The sequence below is a fragment of the Bradysia coprophila genome (genome assembly GCF_014529535.1).
Source record: "Bradysia coprophila strain Holo2 chromosome IV unlocalized genomic scaffold, BU_Bcop_v1 contig_84, whole genome shotgun sequence".
NCBI classification, from domain to species: Eukaryota; Metazoa; Arthropoda; class Insecta; order Diptera; family Sciaridae; genus Bradysia; species Bradysia coprophila.
In genome coordinates this window covers 5861371-5889156 of record NW_023503376.1, presented here as the reverse complement: position 1 = coordinate 5889156, position 27786 = coordinate 5861371, and the positions used below count along the sequence as shown (strand labels likewise).

The 27786-nt window shown below is 37.4% G+C and overlaps 1 long non-coding RNA gene across 1 annotated transcript; it reads right to left on the bottom strand.

Moving 5' to 3' along the window:
- Nucleotides 1-8436: 8436 nt before the first annotated feature.
- Nucleotides 8437-9898, bottom strand: LOC119072958. The gene is made up of 2 exons (XR_005086964.1): nt 9374-9898; nt 8437-8744 (listed from the first exon to the last, which is right to left on the bottom strand). It is a non-coding gene; the product is annotated as an uncharacterized LOC119072958 (long non-coding RNA).
- Between the last annotated feature and the right edge of the window lie 17888 nt (nt 9899-27786).

Sequence of the window (27786 nt, the reverse complement as noted above, 5' to 3'; positions counted from 1 at the left end):
ACAAAATCAAATTTCATCAAAGTCGAGATCAAAGTAATCTTTTTCGATTGAGGCTATAATCAACAGTGTAAAATCCTGTTTTTCTGGGATAGCTTCCAGATCCTTCGTCCCATTTAGCCCATCTTCGAACTTAGCCTCGGTATTTTACTTCCACAAATTTAAAAAAAAGATTCATCCAAATTGGTTAAAAATTACTCAAGTTATCGTGCCCTCAACGATTTTTTGTTACCCACATTTAACGTTTTTCATACCATTTCATACATTTCAATCACAGTGAACTTTTTTGTCACCCACATATTTCGGTATTTTCTGGTGTAAGACCCTGACTTTCAGTCAAGGGAATGAGGACGTTTGTAGTTGGCAGCGAGATCCCTTTCAAGTCATCAGACTTTTCATTATCTGGGAGTTTTTAGTAATACAAAGTTAATAACAGCTGAATAATGATTTATCAAAATAGACTAGGAACAGGAACGCATTTATAGCAAGTGATATGAACGAATTTCGTGATGTTAGAGATTTTCGAACAGAATCAATCAACCGTATAGTTCTACCAAAAGCATGACAACGTTGATGAGAAAGTACTATACCGCGGTAGGTACAGCTGCACTGATAAAGTCAACTTACACCTAGGATATTTCACTGTGCAGCATAAAGAAACGAAGGGACCCATTTCTAAATTATTTTTTTGATCGACCAAAATCTCATGACTGTGATCAATTCAGTCAATACACGTGTAGCGATTATAACACACTCAGTTCAGTGTTGCTCTCAATGGTTGACGATACAATGGGGCGTGAAGATTCTCGTCGCCGTTATGAAGTGAATTTTCAAGTCACGCAGATCTTCCCAAAAGCTTACAACCTTGACAATTCTTTCCTTACCAATTTTTACTGTTGAAGTAATTAGTTATTTGTCGCTGTTTTGGACGACTGATTAGAGGCAATTTCACGAGCTGTAGTTTGGGCAGAGCAAGGTCCATAAGCGAAAGTGCCTCAGATCAATCGTCCCAAACTGGTACACAAGTAATTTTTCATGTAAACGGCCGAAAACCAGATAAAACCAAAAAACCCGAAACATGAAAACATAATTTACTTGGAAATTTACTTACTGACCAGGAAAGGGGCTAATTTTGACATTTAACAAAGGCAATTTTTTTTAACCAAGCGAGAATCTTGGGTGTCAAGAAGAGAGATCTTTCATTTTTTAAGTTGTTTCTCCATCTTTTAAGGGAACCGTTCAAAAAATATCGCATTCACACGAAATCAGCAATAATTGAATCATTATTTTCACGAAATGAAGGTAAAGCGTTCACCACATCAACAAAACCTCGATTACTAAAACGTAGAGGATTGATGAACTTAAACTCGTCTAACAACCGGCAGCTGCTTTATCTTGATTTGAAGGAAAGTTTGATTAAAAAAAACCTTTTTAGATGAAGAAAAGCAAATAATTTATTTCTGACCACATCAAAAGCAGAAAATTCCTCCGAAGTCAAATTCTTCGATTTAAAGATTTTCGATTAGAAAATAGAAATTATTAGCAATTAACCGCGACCAAATACTTAGTTAATTTATTATTTCACTTTTCGTATCATTTGAATGGGAAAACATGATCAAAACATTGGCTGTGGATGTTTAAATTTGAAACCGACAGCAATGTTTTGATGTGTATCTTCCACACACGTATATTTCCGAAATTTCCTCAACACTTTTAGCCGTTCACAAAAATATTTGCAATGTTTAACGCACTTAAAAATCGCGAAAAATGCACAAAGTTTAGCAGAAATTTTCTCACATCACAACCGAATCAAATTGACACAAGAATAATGAATGCGAGAACAATACTACGCGAACAGTGGTTCTGACATTTGAATTTTGGCTGCTCATTACCGTACCATTTAAAAATGTGACCAGCAGCTTCAATTCCAATGCATCAAGATTTCACAATTTTACGTGTTACGGCATGTTTCATTTTCATTTACATTGCCTAATCACGTAAAGCATTGTACTTACGAGGTTCCAAGTTGTTATTTGACAAGTGGAGAATACAGCCCTCCCCTTCGGGTCGGGCTGTAACACCCCACTTATCAAATACACAACGTGGAACCTCGGAAGTAATATACTATTACTTTAAATTTCAGAAATAAATATGAGGATATTGTGTGTATTTCAAGATACAATGTAAACAATTCTTGGGAAGGGTCAGCATCGCAAAAAATGTGTACATTTATGTTCTCGATTTTGTTAACTGCTCGTTTGAATTTTTTATGGTGCGAATGTGAGCACCTCGAATCAAAAGTGTCAGAATTTTATTGAATAAAAACTTTGCTGGACAACAAGCGCCACTGTTGTTCATTAAATTAAGTATTTTTGTCCCACAATTCAACCCAAAACTAGTCACAAAACAGAAAACATGTTAGTTTTCACTTTTCAACGGCTGTATTAGAATATTAGACTCCAAATCTCTACGAAGCATGATCAAACCGCTGTTTGACACTTTTGATCTGAATTTGCTTTCGTCGGAAACAGTGAATGAGGCTATCCGGCAGCGAGCGGAGAAGAAACGAAAAGAGATTCATCGACTGTTAAATGGAAAAGTCATCCATCTAAAATCTGATTCTGCTACACGACATCATCATAGAGTTGTGGGGATCAATGCACAAAGTGATTATTGACGGCAAAATTGTCATGAAGACATTGTCAGCAGTAAATAACCTCCATACAAACAACACACACTCTACGGGGAATAATCGGAATAATGATCGAGATATACGTCAGCGTTATTTCACGCAGGACCACTTAGGTTGTGTGGCAGGGTGAAACGAAAAAAACATATGAAACTGCTGGTCCTTCCGAGCAGAGTGAGACGAATTTGACATTATTCCCCGTAGAGTGTGTGTTGTTTGTATGGAGGTTATTTTGTCAGCAGAAGAAATGAAAACGCCACACAAAGTCATCTACTGAAAGTTTTAGAACTGTAAACACGAAGAACGAACACGATTTCATCCACAGAGCTCGGTTTTCATACAAATATTGATGATGTTATGTCTCTATTTCGGGTGTACCACTTTACCATAAAAATTGTCGTAAAATACCATCGATTTTAGGCAATTGCCGAGGACAATTAAAAGTTACTATAACAGAAAGTCGTTGTTGCCGAAAACTACAACATTCAGAAAATTAAAAAACGATTCGATGTTTTTGAACGACATTCAACAGGGCTGGTACAAAAATCAAAAATTGTTCTAAGTTACACCCCTGTGGTCTCTATGGATGAAATTTTACAGTAATTTGACCCTTGGAACAGACTATGCGTATACGTAAAATAATGTGTGTGTGACACAAGAAATTGGTGTAAAAGCGACGAAAAAAGAATCGAGACGACTAATCCGATGCTAATGAGTCTATGTTACCAGAAAAAAAATAAGCCAACGTTTTTATGTTATTAAAAGTCATGTTCAAAAATATGAAGTAAAATATTTAACATCAATCTCCTGAAAATACTTAGATCAACGGAGGTAACAGATCCGTTTGAGATTATGTTCATTTTTCCCAGAGTTTTTCCTCTGTTTTTCTAAAGTCAAATTTGCTTCATTACTAAATTGAAGTTGTAAAGCCCTTTCCTTTTTTGCGATTCAAATTGTTCTGCGGAGATGTAGAAAGAAGTTGTGTTGAATTAAGCCCGCTTTTGATTTGATTAATAATTTGATTTGACGTAATACACGGAGAAAAAAGTTGACAGTTCAGTCCCCAGGTAATGTAATTTTTCATATAAAAATCACATTATCTGTGACAGGTAGTGCTATTTTTGTATGAGAAATTACATTACCTGGGGAAAGACTATCTGCCACAGGTAATAATCTGAAAACTTTTTTGTCAGTGTAGATCCAATGGCAATTTATTGAAATGCTTGCTAAAAGTGAGAAAGGTTATAAGTAACAAATAGATTTTCACATCGATCACTCGAAAATGTTTACATCAAATCAATGGCAAGTTAAAATAAACTGATCTTCTGTCCTTTCACTCTCAACGTACACGTTGAAAGAGAAGAGAAGCAAATACTTTGACAAGTAGCCCAATGTAAGTTATGATAGCTTGTCTTCGCCCTGATCATAACAGTCTATCGACAATGGAATGGTTACAACAACAAGTTTGACAGCTATACCTAAAGCAAGTTTTAACTGGTCAGTTTACCACTACACTCATGCTTTTATATCGCTCTTTAAACAGGTCTTATTTCTTCCATCCTTATGTGATGTTCATTCCTTGTTATGTATTGCCATTCCATTCACACCAATCCACTCTCTATTGGTCTTTGTTGAAATCTAAGTCAAACCGAATGTAGGTTGCAATAAAGTCATTAAGAACAATTGAAACTGTGGTCCCGTCTGATTTTAGGAAATTCCACGATAAAATAATGACACAAAAATGAGACAAAATATGCTTGCTTTGCTATTGCATGATGTTGTCCGTTGGCCTTAAAGAACCCTTATTTTTGCAAGTCGAAAAATTAGTTATAATTGTGAAGTGAATCAGTAAGCATTCAATGCAAAACAATTTCCTGTGCCTGTGAATAACGTAAAAAAATAAAAATAAAAATGGAAAACGCAATTCTAAAGGTACGTTTTTTGTCTTTTAATTTTCTTATTAATTTAAAGGATTCTAAATTCTAATGAAAAATTAGAAAAGTCAGATGTGAATTACTTTAGCACAACTCAAGAGTTGAGTTGAGATTCAAGATTTTCTTTAGATCTCAATCTCAACTCTACCTCAACTCAAGATCACTAAAATTGAGAATTAGATTGTTATATATTTAACAGCATTTTACAGTATTTATAAATAAAATAATTCTGCCAAGTTCTCGGAAGGTGGAATTGTACCAAGAATCGATGCAACATTTCCACGCTGAATTGAGAGTGCTAACCGCTAGAACATAAAACTCGTCGCTCTTTTCTCATGGGTAACTTCAGCGATCTTGCTTCCAATTGCTTTTATTAGTTTAATTGCTTCTTTGCCAAAAACACCGGACGCCTCTGTGGCTACTGGAATGAAAATAAATTGTTCTCGCAAATCGACGTAGTGTTCGTACTTCTTTTCTTCCGCGTGTTTTGCAGCCCAACCTAATTCTTTTGAAGTTCGATTTATATACGATGATGCAAATTGAGAATTGAGTTGAGATTGAGATCTCATCTCAAGATCAAGTCCAACAATCTGAATCATATTTTTGCCCAAAATTAAATTCAAATCATTAACATTCTTCATACTATCATGGGTGTACTAAATACGTCGAATCGTTTGCGTATTCTCGGTTATGTAGTGACACGAAGTTCAAATATTTGATGAAACAGGGTTTATCAAATAGAGGCGATTCTTTTAAAAAACAGCCTGCCGAAATCGAACGCATTTTCTAGTGGACTTTTATATATGGGTAACTCCATGGTTAGTTGCGTTACAAATTTCGTTATCTGTGAGTCATAAAGTTAATTGTGTTGGCTATGTTTTCCGGGAACAAATCAGTCTATAAATTTTCTAATACTCAGGAGACATAGTGCTTTCATACCAAGAAGAATTGGAATTTTTAGCCTGCCAAGTGTGACTTGTGTGATCGCAGAAGTCAGCGGTTAGTTGCGTTACACGTTTGTGACTTTTCAAAATATTTTCACCAAATAAAAACTGATTTCGGTAAACTTTTTTCCCTGTCTATAAAAGTGATATTTTTCGGAGGTCATTAACAGCCAGGATTTTTTTCGCAATTGGTGGTTGTTACCCAACAGAAAATGTTTCTTTGGCTCAAAACCGTTTAAAAAAATGGTTACAAATTCTCTTCTTCTTCTTTTCAGCCTGTTTCTATCCACTGCTGGATGTAGGCCTCCCCAACTTTTTTCCATTTCGTACGATCCATTGCCATTTGCTGCCAGTTTGTACCTGCAATATTCTTAATTCCGTTTGTCCATCTCTCTGGTGGTCTACCCATAGCTCGTCTTTTATATGGTCGCCAGTTCATGATCTTTTTGGTCCAACGTTCGTCTGTCCTTCTTGCAATATGTCCCGCCCAGCTCCATTTCAGAGATGCTATTCTTTCCATGACATCAACGACCCTGGTTTGTTGTCGAATCTATTGATTCGTCATTCTGTCTCTGAGTGTTATTCCAAGCATTCTCCGTTCCATGGCTCTTTGTGTCACTCTCAATTTATCTTCGGATGCTTTCGTTAAAGTTAACGTTTCCGCTCCATAAGTGAGCACTGGAAGGACACAAGTGTCGAAAACTTTGCGTTTCAGACTATTATTCATTTTGCTTTTGAAAATGAGTCTGAGTTTTCCGAACGCTGCCCATGCAAGACCAATCCTACGTCTGCAGTCTGGCCTTACACCTCGGCCGATTCTGAATTTCTCCGTGCTCTTATGAAGTTTTATACATGAAGTAGCATTTTTGTACACATATCGAATACAAAATCTCGACGAGTTAAAATTCGAGGATGACAATTATCACCACTGGGAAGCTGGTTTCATCTACTACACTCATCCAACTAACCTGACTGACCCAAAGTTATTTTTCTCGTGAAGTCATATGCTGTAGCTTTCGAATGACACCGATCTTCAGTTTTTATTTGAAAAAATGTAAGTTCGGCAACGTTTGGGTTTTACCTTACTTCAAAGCAGAATGAACCAAAAATCTTTTGAAAATTTAATTTCGTGTCATTTGGAGCAATTGTGGAATTATATAGTTCAGATCTACAGGAAAACAAATGTACAAAAATCATTTGAGATTTATTGAGAATATCTCGGAAAGCCGAATACGAACAAACACTTTTTGGTCATATCTCCCCGGAACGTTATGTCAATGACCTCATATTGGTGTCAAACTACGAGTCTTGTTAATAGCTTTCAGCAAAAAAAAAAGTTTAGTGAAATCTGTTCAGGATTCGTGAAATAAACTATAATTTTCAAAAATTTGCTAAAAGCAACCATACATTTTTATGGTGGTATCTCCCCGAGATTTTCGGCCACCGACCTAATATGGGGCTTAAACGACGCGTCTGGTCAAGAGCTTTCAAGGAAAAAAAAGTTTGCCGAAATAGCTTTTCATTCGGTGAAAATATTTCGAACAGTCACAAATTAGCTGGAACTACCCATATGTGCCTAGAAAGGTATTTCACCCTAGAAGCCAAAACCATTTTCAAAACTGACAAGCTCAGACTAATTCGGTCTTATATAGCAAAAACATGTTGAAAACAATTGAAGTAAAAGATTTCTAAAATGAATGTCTGAAAATCTTTGATCAAATGAAGTAAATCAGATAGTAAAACTGTTAATATGCTTGCCGTCTGTGACAGGTTACGTAACTAAAGTTCGGAACAGATCTAAAAGTGATCGACTTACTTACTTACTAAGGCTGCCACTACAACCTACTATTGGTTTTGGCCTCCTCCAGCAATCCTCTCCAATCGGACCTATTCCGCGCCAACGTTCTCCTGTCGCTCACTCTTAGTACGTTCTCCAGAGGCTCACTCTTTTTAATAATAATTTAACATCGCTGGTGCCATAAGTTGGTTCCCACCGGACGCAGCGACCTGATGGGCAAACTTGTCGATCGAATACAATGGGTAAACGTTAAATCCGCATGGTGTAGTTATGTTTCCATTGATTGTGATGTTGCATGCGTAGAAAGCGCTGGTCTTTGGATGGTCACTTGTGTTAACCCTTTGATCCGCACTGGTAAGAGGTCTTACCAAAAACAATCACTTATGAATTTCCATATAAAACTAATAATATCGATCGAGTTAGCCAGAAAAAATGTTTGTCCAAAAAATAGTAGATCCAAATGTCAGTTGGTATTTGATTTTCAATATGAGAAGAAGTCAGCGTATTTTGGAACAAAATTTAAAAAAACATTGTGCTTTACCAGATCACGAAAGTGACTCTGAAAATGAAGGCGATCATGGCGCAAAGGAAGAACTCGAGGAACTGAACAACATCGATGGAGAAAATATATTTGAGCCAGAGATCGATTTGAGCAGTGATGGCAATGAAACAAATGATGAATCCAACGATGAGTTCGAAGATATAGACGAAGAGGTCGAGGACGGTTGGAGCAACAATACGGATCTTCTGGATGACATTATCCTTACTTTAAAAAACGCTTCAGTCATTGGCAAAATTGAAAACGACGAAATTGGATATTTCAGTAAAATTTTCGATGAAGCTGCCATATGCAAAATTGTTGAGCAGACAAACCTTTACGCTCAACAAAAACAATCGAAGAATTGGACGGATTTGACTGCTGATGAATTAAGGGCTTACATCGGGTGTCACATCATAATGGGAATCCACAAGTTACCAAACCTCAAGTGTTATTGGTCCTCCGATCCGATGTTGAGAGTCGATGTTATCGCCGACACGATGACTGCCAAGCGATTTGAGAAAATTACACAAAACTTGCATCTCAACAACAACGAAAATTTATTGCCGAAAACACATCCTGACTATGACAAATTGCATAAGTTGCGGCCACTATTGGACCTGTTGAACGAAAATATTGGGAAAGTGTACGATCCTTCGTCCTTTGTAACCGTGGATGAGTCCATGATCAAGTTTAAAGGGCGTTCCGTTCTGAAGCAATACATGCCGCTAAAACCCATAAAGCGCGGCTATAAAGTTTGGTGTTTAGCTGATGCAGTTACTGGTTTCATCATTGCATTTGTTATTTATACAGGTAGACGCGATCGTCCGCACATGCATGTACACTGAAATAATAATTAAAAAAAATTTAGGAAAAGAGAAAATCATCACAGAGTCAACGTTAGGTGAGCGAGTGGTGATGGCATTTGCACAAAAACTGAAGCCTGGATCAATAGTTGTTGTTGACAACTTTTTCACAAGTTTGTCACTTATGAAGTCGTTGCGTACGAAGGGGATTTATGGGTGTGGAACTGTGCGATCAACATCGAAAGGCTTGCCGCTGTTTATGAAGAAATCTAATAAGCGTTCGAAGAAAAATTGGCCAGGAGCAATGAAACGGGGTGAGTTTCAGTTCAAGTCGAAAGAAGGAGTTGCAGCGGTACAATGGATGGACAAAAAACCCGTCAACTTTTTGTCAAATGTGCACAGTCCACGAAACACAACTACAGTTCAACGTCGCTTACAAGATGGCAAACGAGTTACAGTTCATTGTCCAGCCGTCGTGTCCGATTATAACAAGTATATGGGCGGTGTAGACCGCTTTGACCAATACCGTGAACGATATGAAGTTGGACGAAAGTCTGTGAAATGGTGGTTCCGAATACTGTATTTTCTTCTCGATTTGTCAATTGTAAATGGCTTCATATTGTGGAAAATGCATCACCCGGACTCCAAATTCAAGCAATTAACTTACCGGTTGAAGCTGGCCAGACAGATGATAAATGGTTTTTCAAGCAAAAGAACACTGGGCCGTCCATTGAATTACTTTAAGTGTAGTGTTCCGCAAGAAGTACGATTCGCCACAGGAGCCAAACACATGCCGAGAGTTATCAGCACACCACGCAGGTGCAAACTTTGCAGCTCAAAAAGTAAAATTCAAAAGCGAACGAAAGTAATTTGCACTTTTTGTCAAATTCCACTGTGTGTTAAAAATTGTTTTGAAAATTTTCACAATAAATAGAACGATTCTCTAGTTGTGGAGGAAAAACATCTGTTATTGACTCTGAGTTTAGAGTGATAGTCGTTACCGCGACTATCAATCTTCAACTGATACGGACATTTGGTTCTTCACACATCAAAGCACTGTAATTTTGCGCAAAGCCAATCAGATAAAGCCACTGTCTCATATTTCTGCACGTAAAAGCATGTAAAAGGTCTGCTGATTCCTTTCTTCTTTCTCATTTACACTTTCGTTTGCGCTGTGTTTGCAATCAACATTCTCTCACTTGTGTTCGAAATGAACAAAATACTATAACACTGACGTAAATTGCATTATTCAGAAGTAATAATTTCTTTGTTTTCATAATTCTAAAGATTCTAAATAATACTCGATGCACACATTAAGCGCTTAAAGTCAAAACCAACTGACATTTCGATAAACGTACTAGATTAATTTGCACTGTTAAAAATAGGATTTCGTGTACACTCTAAAAAACACAGAATAAATTAGCAGATCAAAGGGTTAAAGTTGGTGTGTCTCAATTCACGCCATGAATGCGGGTGATTTGCAATAACCACATACAAATTTGTCACCGTTTCTAATCGAATCGAATCCCATTTTTTCTAAACTTTCCCTACGCTTTTTCAAATTTCCCAAAACGCTGACCTCAAACTCGTCCATGTATTAGCAGCTTTATTTATATGAGATTTCTTCTTCATCTCATTGTAATTTTTTTCTTTTTTTTTATTACAGAAAATTAACGCTTATCGAGAAATGGCTAAGCATCAATTCAGACTCTACCAGAAGTATAAAAAAGATGCTGAAATCGCTGGAGGGGCTGACTTTGGTGCAGCTGCACGAACAGCAGATACGCACAAACGGCAAATGGAGTCATTCAACGCAGAGGCAGTACGTTGCATAGTCAGATTGCATGACATCAATCATCGAAACCAAGGTAAAATTTAGTGACTTGCACTGAAAACAAAAACAAAATAAAAAATAATTATTCCTTCCATCGCTTGCAGACGTCCTAGATCTCCACCTGTTACAGGTCGACGAAGCTGCCAAAATTGTGGACAACTTCATAGACCATCACATAAATCAACAGCGGCTGACAAATCAAGAGGGGACAAAGTATCTCCGTATAATTACTGGACGTGGTCGTCACAGCGCAAACGGAATATCAGCAATAAAGCTTCAAACGGTGGAACGTTTGCATCGTCGCCAACTAACGTAAGTTTTAACACGTTTGTAAACGTGAAAGGTATTTGAGTGACTAACTTCTTATCCATTGCAGATCACAAGTGAACCTTGGTTATTTGAATGTGGAGATTGGCCAACAATCGCTGCTATCATCAGAGCTGATTTGAACATTGTGCCACTGTTGCTGGAATTATGCAAGTTGGTTTTTTATTAGGCGACAATAATAGATCCGCTTCAATCCAAGCAGTTAATGGTCAACCAGTCAACGACACGTATAATATAAGGGAATAAAATACCGGAAACCGAAGACCAATAATTTTTTAATGAGAAAATGTGTAAATACTTTTGAATAAATAAAAAAAAGTTTCTTTAGAAATTATTTAAAAAGTTGTTGTTGTTCCAATATTATTGTGGCGTGGTTCGGTTGAACCGTGTTCAGCCAAGGCCTTCCTGTTCATATTTTCACTCTAAAAATCCAATTCCGCTTCTCGATAGAACTTGTCAAGAATTTTAACAAATTCTTCTTTGTTCGTCGGCCGCTGCATCGATGGTTCTACTGTTTCTACTTGTACTGGAGGGATATTCTCCCCAACACGCATGTGCCAGTACATCTACTATGAGAAAAACTCGTTACTTAGGGCATGTTGCCCGTTCAGTAGTTGTGTTTATTCTGATTCTATTCTGTACAATTGGCCTGTATTTATACCCCGAATCACGGGTATCATGATTGTTTTCAATTCAATTGCATACTTGATTTGCTATTTTCTTAGAGTGAAATCACTCGCCAAACTCTTCATAATATTTTCGACAGAACTTTCCGATCGCGCGGTATCGAACCAGGTCAATTTTTTCTAGCAATTCGGTCAAATTTCTGCTCTGCATCAGTTCCGAAAATCTTCTTATCACTGCTTCGTGCTTCGTAAATCTCAACAGAATGTGTTCTAGGTCTTCTTTCACTTGGCACTGTTCGCACAATTCGGAGTCTCGCAATTTGAACATTTTCTTCTTCACACCACATTGTCCATGTCCGGTTCTTAATCTCGTCAAAATCGTCACTTCGCCGCCGTTCAGTTCACTACTTTTGAACCAAGGTTTTAGTTTAACAGTTTTCTGAACTTCAAAGTGTGTCTTTCCCTTCGTTCTGGCTGATTCTTGATATCGCTCCTGCCATTCTGCCATCATATTTCGTTTCAGTTCCTGTCTCGCGTCCGAAAAAGTGATTTTCAGATCCGTAACTTCCTCCAAATGACTACCGCGATTGGTATAGTCATCGGCAAGCTCGTTCCCCCATATACCAACATGACTATTTAATCTGTTACAGACGGCTGTCATCTGTTATCGACAACGACAGCAATAATAAACGACAACCTCTGACCAATGAAGTTTTATGTAGCAAAACGCATGTTCAAAACAAATGAAGTAATAGATTTCTAAAATCAATGTCTGAAAATCTTCGATCAAATGAAGTAATAGGTTGAATAGTAAAGATGTTAATATGCTTGCCGTCTGTGACAGGTTAAAAAGTTTATTCGATGTTGCTCAGATTCTTTTATTTGCCGGAAATTTTTCGACACTCAGTTCGAGGTCATCATCAGTGGCTGAAATTACAATTTTTCGTAATTTTACACATTTGTTTACGTTAATTTACAACAATCAATGAATACCTTAGAATAAGACACTAAATTAATGAGTTTAATCTTCAATTAAACATCGTCACTACAATGAAACATTGTTGGTCAGTGTAAACAAACAAATTTACTTTTTACGTCTATTGAATGATTGTGCAGCATGATTAATAATTTGATTTGAGGTAATACACGGAGAAAAAAGTTGACAGTTCAGTCCCCAGGTAATGTAATTTTTCATATAAAAATCACATTATCTGTGACAGGTAGTGCTATTTTTGTATGAGAAATTACATTACCTGGGGAAAGATTACCTGCCACAGGTAATAATCTGAAAACTTTTTTGTCAGTGTAGATCCAATGGCAATTTATTGAAATGCTTGCTAAAAGTGAGAAAGGTTATAAGTAACAAATAGATTTTCATATCGATTACTCGAAAATGTTTACATCAAATCAATGGCAAGTTAAAATAAACTGATCTTCTGTCCTTTCACTCTCAACGTACCACGTTGAAAGAGAAGCAAATACTTTGACAAGTAGCCCAATGTAAGTTATGATAGCTTGTCTTCGCCCTGATCATAACAGTCTATCGACAATGGAATGGTTACAACAACAAGTTTGACGGCTATACCTAAAGCAAGTTTTAACTGGTCAGTTTACCACTACACTCATGCTTTTATATCGCTCTTTAAACAGGTCTTATTTCTTCCATCCTTATGTGATGTTCATTCCTTGTTATGTATTACCATTCCATTCACACCAATCCACTCTCTATTGGTCTTTGTTGAAATCTAAGTCAAACCGAATGTAGGTTGCAATAAAGTCATTAAGAACAATTGAAACTGTGGTCCCGTGTGATTTTCGGAAATTACACGATAAAATAATGACACAAAAATGAGACAAAATATGCTTGCTTTGCAATTGCTATTGCATGATGTTGTCCGTTGGCCTTAAAGAACCCTTATTTTTGCAAGTCGAAAAATTAGTTATAATTGTGAAGTGAATCAGTAAGCATTCAATGCAAAACAATTTCCTGTGCCTGTGAATAACGTAAAAAAATAAAAATTAAAATGGAAAACGCAATTCTAAAGGTACGTTTTTTGTCTTTTAATTTTCTTATTAATTTAAAGGATTCTAAATTCTAATGAAAAATTAGAAAAGTCAGATGTGAATTACTTTAGCACAACTCAAGAGTTGAGTTGAGATTCAAGATTTTCTTTAGATCTCAATCTCAACTCTACGTCAACTCAAGATCACTAAAATTGAGAATTAGATTGTTATATATTTAACAGCATTTTACAGTATTTATAAATAAAATAATTCTACCTAGTTCTCGGAAGGTGGAATTGTACCAAGAATCGATGCAACATTTCCACGCTGAATTGAGAGTGCTAACCGCTAGAACATAAAACTCGTCGCTCTTTTCTCATGGGTAACTTCAGCGATCTTGCTTCCAATTGCTTTTATTAGTTTAATTGCTTCTTTGCCAAAAACACCGGACGCCTCTGTGGCTACTGGAATGAAAATAAATTGTTCTCGCAAATCGACGTAGTGTTCGTACTTCTTTTCTTCCGCGTGTTTTGCAGCCCAACCTAATTCTTTTGAAGTTCGATTTATATACGATGATGCAAATTGAGAATTGAGTTGAGATTGAGATCTCATCTCAAGATCAAGTCCAACAATCTGAATCATATTTTTGCCCAAAATTAAATTCAAATCATTAACATTCTTCATACTATCATGGGTGTACTAAATACGTCGAATCGTTTGCGTATTCTCGGTTATGTAGTGACACGAAGTTCAAATATTTGATGAAACAGGGTTTATCAAATAGAGGCGATTCTTTTAAAAAACAGCCTGCCGAAATCGAACTCATTTCCTAGTGGACTTTTATATATGGGTAACTCCATGGTTAGTTGCGTTACAAATTTCGTTATCTGTGAGTCATAAAGTTAATTGTGTTGGCTATGTTTTGCGGTAACAAATCAGTCTATAAATTTTCTAATTTCTAATTGCCATTTGCTGCCAGTTTGCACCTGCAATATTCTTAATTCCGTTTGTCCATCTCTCTGGTGGTCTACCTATAGCTCGTCTTTTATTTGGTCGCCAGTTCATGATCTTTTTGGTCCAACGTTCGTCTGTCCTTCTTGCAATTTGTCCCGCCCAGCTCCATTTCAGAGATGCTATTCTTTCCATGACATCAACGACCCTGGTTTGTTGTCGAATCTATTGATTCGTCATTCTGTCTCTGAGTGTTATTCCAAGCATTCTCCGTTCCATGGCTCTTTGTGTCACTCTCAATTTATCTTCGGATGCTTTCGTTAAAGTTAACGTTTCCGCTCCATAAGTGAGCACTGGAAGGACACAAGTGTCGAAAACTTTGCGTTTCAGACTATTATTCATTTTGCTTTTGAAAATGAGTCTGAGTTTTCCGAACGCTGCCCATGCAAGACCAATTCTACGTCTGCAGTCTGGTTGTCCAGACCTAACTTCAGTTTATGTCCTAGATACACGTAGCTGTCGACTCGTTCAATGACAGTGTCACCAATTTTGATTTCTCTATCGTCCCCGATGTTGGTCATGACTTTTGTTTTCGATAAGTTCATCTTGAGGCCAACCTTGCTTGCCTCTTCACTTAACTGTTGTAGCATAAGCTGAGCCTGACCTAGATTTGCTGCTATCGGTACAATGTCATCAGCGAAGCGGAGATTGCTCAGGTACTCTTCAATTACCTTTATTCCCATTTTACTCCAGTTTAACTTCCCAAAAACACTCTGCAGAATCGCCGTGAATAATTTCGGTGAAATGGTGTCACCCTGTCTTACACCTCGGCCAATTCTTAATTTCTCCGTGCTCTTATGAAGTTTTATACATGAAGTAGCATTTTTGTACACATATCGAATACAAAATCTCGACGAGTTAAAATTCGAGGATGACAATTATCACCACTGGGAAGCTGGTTTCATCTACTACACTCATCCAACTAACCTGATTGACCCAAAGTTATTTTTCTCGTGAAGTCATATGCTGTAGCTTTCGAATGACACCGATCTTCAGTTTTTATTTGAAAAAATGTAAGTTCGGCAACGTTTGGGTCGAAGTGATTTTACCTTACTTCAAAGCAGAATGAACCAAAAATCTTTTGAAAATTTAATTTCGTGTCATTTGGAGCAATTGTGGAATTATATAGTTCAGATCTACAGGAAAACAAATGTACAAAAATCATTTGAGATTTATTGAGAATATCTCGGAAAGCCGAATACGAACAAACACTTTTTGGTCATATCTCCCCGGAACGTTATGTCAATGACCTCATATTGGTGTCAAACTACGAGTCTTGTCAATAGCTTTCAGCAAAAAAAAAAGTTTAGTGAAATCTGTTCAGGATTCGTGAAATAAACTATAATTTTCAAAAATTTGCTAAAAGCAACCATACATTTTTATGGTGGTATCTCCCCGAGATTTTCGGCCACCGACCTAATATGGGGCTTAAACGACGCGTCTGGTCAAGAGCTTTCAAGGAAAAAAAAGTTTGCCGAAATCGCTTTTCATTCGGTGAAAATATTTCGAACAGTCACAAATTAGCTGGAACTACCCATATGTGCCTAGAAAGGTATTTCACCCTAGAAGCCAAACCATTTTCAAAACTGACAAGCTCAGACTAATTCGGTCTTATATAGCAAAAACATGTTGAAAACAAATGAAGTAAAAGATTTCTAAAATCAATGTCTGAAAATCTTTGATCAAATGAAGTAAATCAGATAGTAAAACTGTTAATATGCTTGCCGTCTGTGACAGGTTACGTAACTAAAGTTCGGAACAGATCTAAAAGTGATCGACCTTACTTACTTACTAAGGCTGCCACTACAACCTACTATTGGTTTTGGCCTCCTCCAGCAATCCACTCCAATCGGACCTATTCCGCGCCAACGTTCTCCTGTCGCTCACTCTTAGTACGTTCTCCAGACGCTCACTCTTTTTGTTTAATTTGATTTAAGATGCAACATTAAAAAGAATCGGGAATGAAGTGAAGTAGGCAGCTGTATGCCATCATAATTTAACATCGCTGGTGCCATAAGTTGGTTCCACCGGACGCAGCGACCTGATGGGCAAATTTGTCGATCGAATACAATGGGTAAACGTTAAATCCGCATGGTGTAGCTATGTTCCATTGATTGTGATGTTGCATGCGTGTGTCACTGTGTTAAAGTTGGTGTGTCTCAATTCACGCCATGAATGGGGGTGATTTGCAAGAACACATACAAATTTGCCACCGTTTCTAATCGAATCGAATCCCATTTTTTCTAAACTTTCCCTACGCTTTTTCAAATTTCCCAAAACGCTGACCTCAAAATCGTCCATGTATTAGCAGCTTTATTTATATGAGATTTCTTCTTCATCTCATTGTAATTTTTTCTTTTTTTTTTATTACAGAAAATTAACGCTTATCGAGAAATGGCTAAGCATCAATTCAGACTCTACCAGAAGTATAAAAAGATGCTGAAATCGCTGGAGGGGCTGACTTTGGTGCAGCTGCACGAACAGCAGATACGCACCAACGGCAAATGGAGTCATTCAACGCAGAGGCAGTACGTTGCATAGTCAGATTGCATGACATCAATCATCGAAACCAAGGTAAAATTTAGTGACTTGCACTGAAAACAAAAACAAAATAAATAAAAAATTATTCCTTCCATCCCTTGCAGAACGTCCTAGATCTCCACCTGTTACAGGTCGACGAGCTGCCAAAATTGTGGACAACTTCATAGACCATCACATAAATCAACAGAGGCTGACAAATCAAGAGGGACAAAGTATCTCCGTATAATTACTGGACGTGGTCGTCACACGGCAAACGGAATATCAGCAATAAAGCTTCAAACGGTGGGAACGTTTGCATCGTCGCCAACTAACGTAAGTTTTAACACGTTTGTAAACGTGAAAGGTATTTGAGTGACTAACTTCTTATCCATTGCAGATCACAAGTGAATCTTGGTTATTTGAATGTGGAGATTGGCCAACAATCGCTGCTATCATCAGAGCTGATTTGAACATTGTGCACCTGTTGCTGGAATTATGCAAGTTGTTTTTTATTAGGCGACAATAATAGATCCGCTTCAATCCAAGCAGTTAATGGTCAACCAGTCAACGACACGTATAATATAAGGGAATAAAATACCGGAAACCGAAGACCAATAATTTTGTAATAATTTTTAATGAGAAAATGTGTAAATACTTTTGTATAATAAAAAAAAGTTTCTTTAGAATTTATTTAAAAGTTGTTGTTGTTCCAATATTATTGTGGCGTGGTTCGGTTGAAACCGTGTTCAGCCAAGGCCTTCCTGTTCATATTTCACTCTAAAAATCCAATTCTGCTTCTCGATAGAACTGTCAAGAATTTAACAAAATTCTTCTTTGTTCGTCGGCCGCTGCATCGATGGTTCTACTGTTTTCTACTTGTACTGGAGGATATTCTCCCCAACACGCATGTGCCAGTACATCTACTATGAGAAAAACTCGTTACTTAGGGCATGTTGCCCGTTCAGTAGTTGTGTTTATTCTGATTCTATTCTGTACAATTGCCCTGTATTTATACCCGAATCACGGGTATCATGATTGTTTTCAATTCAATTGCATACTTGATTTGCTATTTTCTTAGAAGTGAAATCACTCGCCAAACTCTTCATAATATTTTCGACAGAACTTTCCGATCGCGCGGTATCGAACCAGGTCAATTTTTTCTAGCAATTCGGTCAAATTTCTGCTCTGCATCAGTTCCGAAAATCTTCTTATCACTGCTTCGTGCTTCGTAATCTCAACAGAATGTTCTAGGTCTTCTTTCACTTGGCACTGTTCGCACAATTCGGAGTCTCGCAATTTGAACATTTTCTTCTTTCACACCACATAGTCCATGTCCGGTTCTTAATCTCGTCAAAATCTTCACTTCGCCGCCGTTCAGTTCACTACTTTTGAACCAAGGTTTTAGTTTAACAGTTTTCTGAATTTCAAAGTGTGTCTTTCCCTTCGTTCTGGCTGATTCTTGATATCGCTCCTGCCATTCTGCCATCATATTTCGTTTCAGTTCCTGTCTCGCGTCCGAAAAGTGATTTTCAGATCCGTAACTTCCTCAAATGGGTAACTCCAATGGTTAGTTGGCCGCTTAGCAAAAATTTCGTTATCTGTGGAGTCATAAAGTTAATTTGTGGTGGCTATTTTTGCGGTAACAAATCAGTCTATAAATTTTCTATTTCTCAATTGGCATTTGCTGCAGTTTGCACCTGCAATATTCTTAATTCCCGTTTTGTCCATCTCTCTGGTGGTCTACGCTATTAGCTCGTCTTTTATTTGGTCGCCAGTTCATGACTTTTTTGGTCCACCGTTCGTTCTGTCCTTCTTGCAAATTTGTTCCGCGCCCAGCTCGCATTCAGAGATGCTATTCTTTCGCAGACATGCAAACGAACCCTGGTTTTGTTGTCGAATCTATTGATTTCGTCATTCTGTCATCTGAGTGTTATTCCAAGCATTCTCCGTTCCAATGGCTCTTTGTGTCACTCCATTTATCTTCGGATGCCTTTCGTTAAAGTTAACGTTCCGCTCCAATAAAGTGAGGCACGTGGAAGACACAAGTGTCTGAAAACTTGCGTTTCAGACTATTATTCATTTTGGCTTTTGAAAATGAGTCTGAGTTTTCCGAACGCTGCCGCATGCAAGACAATTCCACGTCTGCAGTCTGGTTGTCCAGACCGTAAACTTCAGTTTATGTCCTAGAATACACGTAGGCTTGTCGACATCGTTCAATGACAGTGTCAGCCAATTCTTGATTTCTCTATCGTCCCCGATGTTGGTCATGACTTTTGTTTTCGATAATTCATCTTGAGGGCCAACCTGCTTGGCCTCTTTCACTTTAAACTGGTTTAGGCATAAGCTGAGCCTGACCCTAGATTTGCTGCTATCGGTACAAAATGTCATCAGCGAAGCGGAATTGCTCAGTACTCTCAATTAGCCTTTAATTCCGCATTTTACTCCAGTTTAACTTCCCCAAAAAAAACACTCTGCAGAAGTCGCCGTGAATAAATTTCGGTTGATAATGGTGTCACACTGTCTTACACTGCGCCAATTCTTAATTCTGCCGTGGCTCTTTATGAATTTTATACATGAAGTAGGCATTTTTGTAACACATATCGAATACAAAATCCGACGAGTTAAAATTCGAGGATGACAATTATCAACCCACTGGAAGCTGGTTTCATCTACTACACTCATCCAATAATCTGATTGACCCAAAGTTATTTTTCTCGGTGAAGTCATATGCTGTAGCTTTCGAATGACAACGATCTTCAGTTTTTTATTTGAAAAAATGTAAGTTCGGCAACGTTTGGGTGCCGAAGTGATTTTACCTACTTCAAAGCAGAATGAACCAAAATCTTTGAAAATTTTAATTTCGTAGTCATTAGGGGGGGGGGGTGGAGCAATTGTGGAATTATATAGTTCAGATCTACAGAAAAACAATGAACACAAAAATCATTTGAGAATTTATTGAGAATATCTCGGAAAGCGAATACGAACAAACACATTTTTGGTCATATCTCCCCGGAAGCGTTATGTGCAATGACCTCAATATTGGTGTCAAACTACGAGTCGTCAATAGCTTCTCAGCAAAAAAAAAAAGTTTAGTGAAATCCTGTCAGGATTCGTGAAAATAAACTATAATTTTGCCAAAATTTGCTAAAAGCAACCATACATTTTTATGGTGTATCTCCCCGAGATTTTTCGGGCCACCGACCTAATTATGGGCTTAAACGACGCGTCTGTCAAGAGCTTTCAAGGAAAAAAAAGTTGCCGAAAATCGCTTTTCCTTCGTGAAAATATTTCGAACAGTCAGCAAATTAGCTGGAACTACCATATGTGCCTAGAAAAGGATTTCACCCTAGAAAGTCCTTGTCCATGTCCGGTTCTTAATCTCGTCAAAATCGTCACTTCGCCGCCGTTCAGTTCACTACTTTGAACCAAGGTTTTAGTTTAACAGTTTTCTGAACTTCAAAGTGTGTCTTTCCCTTCGTTCTGGCTGATTCTTGATATCGCTCCTGCCATTCTGCCATCATATTTCGTTTCAGTTCCTGTCTCGCGTCCGAAAAAGTGATTTTTTCAGATCCGTAACTTCCTCAAATGACTACCGCGATTGTATAGTCATCGGCAAGCTCGTTCCCCATATACCAACATGACTATTTAATCTGTTACAGACGGCTGTCATCTGTTATCGACAACGACAGCAATAATAAACGACAACCTCTGACCAATGAAGTTTTATGTAGCAAAACGCATGTTCAAAACAAATGAAGTAATAGATTTCTAAATCAATGTCTGAAAATCTTCGATCAAATGAAGTAATAGGTTGAATAGTAAAGATGTTAATATGCTTGCCGTCTGTGACAGGTTAAAAAGTTTATTCGATGTTGCTCAGATTCTTTTATTTGCCGGAAATTTTTCGACACTCAGTTCGAGGTCATCATCAGTGGCTGAAATTACAATTTTTCGTAATTTTACACATTTGTTTACGTTAATTTACAACAATCAATGAATACCTTAGAATAAGACACTAAATTAATGAGTTTAATCTTCAATTAAACATCGTCACTACAATGAAACATTGTTGGTCAGTGTAAACAAACAAATTTACTTTTTACGTCTATTGAATGATTGTGCAGCATGATTAATAATTTGATTTGAGGTAATACACGGAGAAAAAAGTTGACAGTTCAGTCCCCAGGTAATGTAATTTTCATATAAAAATCACATTATCTGTGACAGGTAGTGCTATTTTTGTATGAGAAATTACATTACCTGGGGAAAGATTACCTGCCACAGGTAATAATCTGAAAACTTTTTTGTCAGTGTAGATCCAATGGCAATTTATTGAAATGCTTGCTAAAAGTGAGAAAGGTTATAAGTAACAAATAGATTTCATATCGATTACTCGAAAATGTTTACATCAAATCAATGGCAAGTTAAAATAAACTGATCTTCTGTCCTTTCACTCTCAACGTACCACGTTGAAAGAGAAGCAAATACTTTGACAAGTAGCCCAATGTAAGTTATGATAGCTTGTCTTCGCCCTGATCATAACAGTCTATCGACAATGGAATGGTTACAACAACAAGTTTGACGGCTATACCTAAAGCAAGTTTAACTGGTCAGTTTACCACTACACTCATGCTTTTATATCGCTCTTTAAACAGGTCTTATTTCTTCCATCCTTATGTGATGTTCATTCCTTGTTATGTATTACCATTCCATTCACACCAATCCACTCTCTATTGGTCTTTGTTGAAATCTAAGTCAAACCGAATGTAGGTTTGCAATAAAGTCATTAGAACAATTGAAACTGTGGTCCCGTGTGATTTTCGGAAATTACACGATAAAATAATGACACAAAAATGAGACAAAATATGCTTGCTTTGCAATTGCTATTGCATGATGTTGTCCGTTGGCCTTAAAGAACCCTTATTTTTGCAAGTCGAAAATTAGTTATAATTGTGAAGTGAATCAGTAAGCATTCAATGCAAAACAATTTCCTGTGCCTGTGAATAACGTAAAAAAATAAAAATTAAAATGGAAAACGCAATTCTAAAGGTACGTTTTTTGTCTTTTAATTTTCTTATTAATTAAAGGATTCTAAATTCTAATGAAAAATTAGAAAAGTCAGATGTGAATTACTTTAGCACAACTCAAGAGTTGAGTTGAGATTCAAGATTTTCTTTAGATCTCAATCTCAACTCTACGTCAACTCAAGATCACTAAAATTGAGAATTAGATTGTTATATATTTAACAGCATTTTACAGTATTTATAAATAAAATAATTCTACCTAGTTCTCGGAAGGTGGAATTGTACCAAGAATCGATGCAACATTTCCACGCTGAATTGAGAGTGCTAACCGCTAGAACATAAAACTCGTCGCTCTTTTCTCATGGGTAACTTCAGCGATCTTGCTTCCAATTGCTTTTATTAGTTTAATTGCTTCTTTGCCAAAAACACCGGACGCCTCTGTGGCTACTGGAATGAAAATAAATTGTTCTCGCAAATCGACGTAGTGTTCGTACTTCTTTTCTTCCGCGTGTTTTGCAGCCCAACCTAATTCTTTTGAAGTTCGATTTATATACGATGATGCAAATTGAGAATTGAGTTGAGATTGAGATCTCATCTCAAGATCAAGTCCAACAATCTGAATCATATTTTTGCCCAAAATTAAATTCAAATCATTAACATTCTTCATACTATCATGGGTGTACTAAATACGTCGAATCGTTTGCGTATTCTCGGTTATGTAGTGACACGAAGTTCAAATATTTGATGAAACAGGGTTTATCAAATAGAGGCGATTCTTTTAAAAAACAGCCTGGCCGAAATCGAACTCATTTCCTAGTGGACTTTTATATATGGGTAACTCCATGGTTAGTTGCGTTACAAAATTTCGTTATCTGTGAGTCATAAAGTTAATTGTGTTGGCTATGTTTTGCGGTAACAAATCAGTCTATAAATTTCTAATTTCTAATTGCCATTTGCTGCCAGTTTGCACCTGCAATATTCTTAATTCCGTTTTGTCCATCTCTCTGGTGGTCTACCTATAGCTCGTCTTTTATTTGGTCGCCAGTTCATGATCTTTTTGGTCCAACGTTCGTCTGTCCTTCTTGCAATTTGTCCCGCCCAGCTCCATTTCAGAGATGCTATTCTTTCCATGACATCAACGACCCTGGTTTGTTGTCGAATCTATTGATTCGTCATTCTGTCTCTGAGTGTTATTCCAAGCATTCTCCGTTCCATGGCTCTTTGTGTCACTCTCAATTTATCTTCGGATGCTTTCGTTAAAGTTAACGTTTCCGCTCCATAAGTGAGCACTGGAAGGACACAAGTGTCGAAAACTTTGCGTTTCAGACTATTATTCATTTTGCTTTTGAAAATGAGTCTGAGTTTTCCGAACGCTGCCCATGCAAGACCAATTCTACGTCTGCAGTCTGGTTGTCCAGACCTAACTTCAGTTTATGTCCTAGATACACGTAGCTGTCGACTCGTTCAATGACAGTGTCACCAATTTTGATTTCTCTATCGTCCCCGATGTTGGTCATGACTTTTGTTTTCGATAAGTTCATCTTGAGGCCAACCTTGCTTGCCTCTTCACTTAACTGTTGTAGCATAAGCTGAGCCTGACCTAGATTTGCTGCTATCGGTACAATGTCATCAGCGAAGCGGAGATTGCTCAGGTACTCTTCAATTACCTTTATTCCCATTTTACTCCAGTTTAACTTCCCAAAAACACTCTGCAGAATCGCCGTGAATAATTTCGGTGAAATGGTGTCACCCTGTCTTACACCTCGGCCAATTCTTAATTTCTCCGTGCTCTTATGAAGTTTTTATACATGAAGTAGCATTTTTGTACACATATCGAATACAAAATCTCGACGAGTTAAAATTCGAGGATGACAATTATCACCACTGGGAAGCTGGTTTCATCTACTACACTCATCCAACTAACCTGATTGACCCAAAGTTATTTTTCTCGTGAAGTCATATGCTGTAGCTTTCGAATGACACCGATCTTCAGTTTTTATTTGAAAAAATGTAAGTTCGGCAACGTTTGGGTCGAAGTGATTTTACCTTACTTCAAAGCAGAATGAACCAAAAATCTTTTGAAAATTTAATTTCGTGTCATTTGGAGCAATTGTGGAATTATATAGTTCAGATCTACAGGAAAACAAATGTACAAAAATCATTTGAGATTTATTGAGAATATCTCGGAAAGCCGAATACGAACAAACACTTTTTGGTCATATCTCCCCGGAACGTTATGTCAATGACCTCATATTGGTGTCAAACTACGAGTCTTGTCAATAGCTTTCAGCAAAAAAAAAAGTTTAGTGAAATCTGTTCAGGATTCGTGAAATAAACTATAATTTTCAAAAATTTGCTAAAAGCAACCATACATTTTTATGGTGGTATCTCCCCGAGATTTTCGGCCACCGACCTAATATGGGGCTTAAACGACGCGTCTGGTCAAGAGCTTTCAAGGAAAAAAAAGTTTGCCGAAATCGCTTTTCATTCGGTGAAAATATTTCGAACAGTCACAAATTAGCTGGAACTACCCATATGTGCCTAGAAAGGTATTTCACCCTAGAAGCCAAAACCATTTTCAAAACTGACAAGCTCAGACTAATTCGGTCTTATATAGCAAAAACATGTTGAAAACAAATGAAGTAAAAGATTTCTAAAATCAATGTCTGAAAATCTTTGATCAAATGAAGTAAATCAGATAGTAAAACTGTTAATATGCTTGCCGTCTGTGACAGGTTACGTAACTAAAGTTCGGAACAGATCTAAAAGTGATCGACTTACTTACTTACTAAGGCTGCCACTACAACCTACTATTGGTTTTGGCCTCCTCCAGCAATCCACTCCAATCGGACCTATTCCGCGCCAACGTTCTCCTGTCGCTCACTCTTAGTACGTTCTCCAGACGCTCACTCTTTTTGTTTAATTTGATTTAAGATGCAACATTAAAAAGAATCGGGAATGAGTGAAGTAGGCAGCTGTATGCCATCATAATTTAACATCGCTGGTGCCATAAGTTGGTTCCCACCGGACGCAGCGACCTGATGGGCAAATTTGTCGATCGAATACAATGGGTAAACGTTAAATCCGCATGGTGTAGCTATGTTTCCATTGATTGTGATGTTGCATGCGTGTGTCACTGTGTTAAAGTTGGTGTGTCTCAATTCACGCCATGAATGGGGGTGATTTGCAAGAACCACATACAAATTTGCCACCGTTTCTAATCGAATCGAATCCCATTTTTTCTAAACTTTCCCTACGCTTTTTCAAATTTCCCAAAACGCTGACCTCAAAATCGTCCATGTATTAGCAGCTTTATTTATATGAGATTTCTTCTTCATCTCATTGTAATTTTTTTCTTTTTTTTTATTACAGAAAATTAACGCTTATCGAGAAATGGCTAAGCATCAATTCAGACTCTACCAGAAGTATAAAAAAGATGCTGAAATCGCTGGAGGGGCTGACTTTGGTGCAGCTGCACGAACAGCAGATACGCACCAACGGCAAATGGAGTCATTCAACGCAGAGGCAGTACGTTGCATAGTCAGATTGCATGACATCAATCATCGAAACCAAGGTAAAATTTAGTGACTTGCACTGAAAACAAAAACAAAATAATAAAAAATTATTCCTTCCATCCCTTGCAGACGTCCTAGATCTCCACCTGTTACAGGTCGACGAAGCTGCCAAAATTGTGGACAACTTCATAGACCATCACATAAATCAACAGAGGCTGACAAATCAAGAGGGGACAAAGTATCTCCGTATAATTACTGGACGTGGTCGTCACAGCGCAAACGGAATATCAGCAATAAAGCTTCAAACGGTGGAACGTTTGCATCGTCGCCAACTAACGTAAGTTTTAACACGTTTGTAAACGTGAAAGGTATTTGAGTGACTAACTTCTTATCCATTGCAGATCACAAGTGAATCTTGGTTATTTGAATGTGGAGATTGGCCAACAATCGCTGCTATCATCAGAGCTGATTTGAACATTGTGCCACTGTTGCTGGAATTATGCAAGTTGGTTTTTTATTAGGCGACAATAATAGATCCGCTTCAATCCAAGCAGTTAATGGTCAACCAGTCAACGACACGTATAATATAAGGGAATAAAATACCGGAAACCGAAGACCAATAATTTTGTAATAATTTTTTAATGAGAAAATGTGTAAATACTTTTGTATAAATAAAAAAAAAAGTTTCTTTAGAATTTATTTAAAAAGTTGTTGTTGTTCCAATATTATTGTGGCGTGGTTCGGTTGAACCGTGTTCAGCCAAGGCCTTCCTGTTCATATTTTCACTCTAAAAATCCAATTCTGCTTCTCGATAGAACTGTCAAGAATTTTAACAAATTCTTCTTTGTTCGTCGGCCGCTGCATCGATGGTTCTACTGTTTCTACTTGTACTGGAGGGATATTCTCCCCAACACGCATGTGCCAGTACATCTACTATGAGAAAAACTCGTTACTTAGGGCATGTTGCCCGTTCAGTAGTTGTGTTTATTCTGATTCTATTCTGTACAATTGCCCTGTATTTATACCCCGAATCACGGGTATCATGATTGTTTTCAATTCAATTGCATACTTGATTTGCTATTTTCTTAGAGTGAAATCACTCGCCAAACTCTTCATAATATTTTCGACAGAACTTTCCGATCGCGCGGTATCGAACCAGGTCAATTTTTTCTAGCAATTCGGTCAAATTTCTGCTCTGCATCAGTTCCGAAAATCTTCTTATCACTGCTTCGTGCTTCGTAAATCTCAACAGAATGTGTTCTAGGTCTTCTTTCACTTGGCACTGTTCGCACAATTCGGAGTCTCGCAATTTGAACATTTTCTTCTTCACACCACATAGTCCATGTCCGGTTCTTAATCTCGTCAAAATCTTCACTTCGCCGCCGTTCAGTTCACTACTTTTGAACCAAGGTTTTAGTTTAACAGTTTTCTGAATTTCAAAGTGTGTCTTTCCCTTCGTTCTGGCTGATTCTTGATATCGCTCCTGCCATTCTGCCATCATATTTCGTTTCAGTTCCTGTCTCGCGTCCGAAAAAGTGATTTTCAGATCCGTAACTTCCTCCAAATGACTACCGCGATTGGCATAGTCATCGGCAAGCTCGTTCCCCCATATACCAACATGACTATTTAATCTGTTACAGACGGCTGTCATCTGTTATCGACAACGACAGCAATAATAAACGACAACCTCTGACCAATGAAGTTTTATATAGCAAAACGCATGTTCAAAACAAATGAAGTAATAGATTTCTAAAATCAATGTCTGAAAATCTTGGATCAAATGAAGTAATAGGTTGAATAGTAAAGATGTTAATATGCTTGCCGTCTGTGACAGGTTAAAAAGTTTATTCGATGTTGCTCAGATTCTTTTATTTGCCGGAAATATTTTCGACACTCAGTTCGAGGCCATAAGTGGCTGAAATTACAATTTTTCGTAATTTTACACATTTGTTTACGTTAATTTACAACAATCAATGAATACCTTAGAATAAGACACTAAATTAATGAGTTTAATCTTCAATTAAACATCGTCACTACAATGAAACATTGTTGGTCAGTGTAAACAAACAAATTTACTTTTTACGTCTATTGAATGATTGTGCAGAATGATTAATAATTTGATTTGAGGTAATACACGGAGAAAAAAGTTGACAGTTCAGTCCCCAGGTAATGTAATTTTTCATATAAAAATCACATTATCTGTGACAGGTAGTGCTATT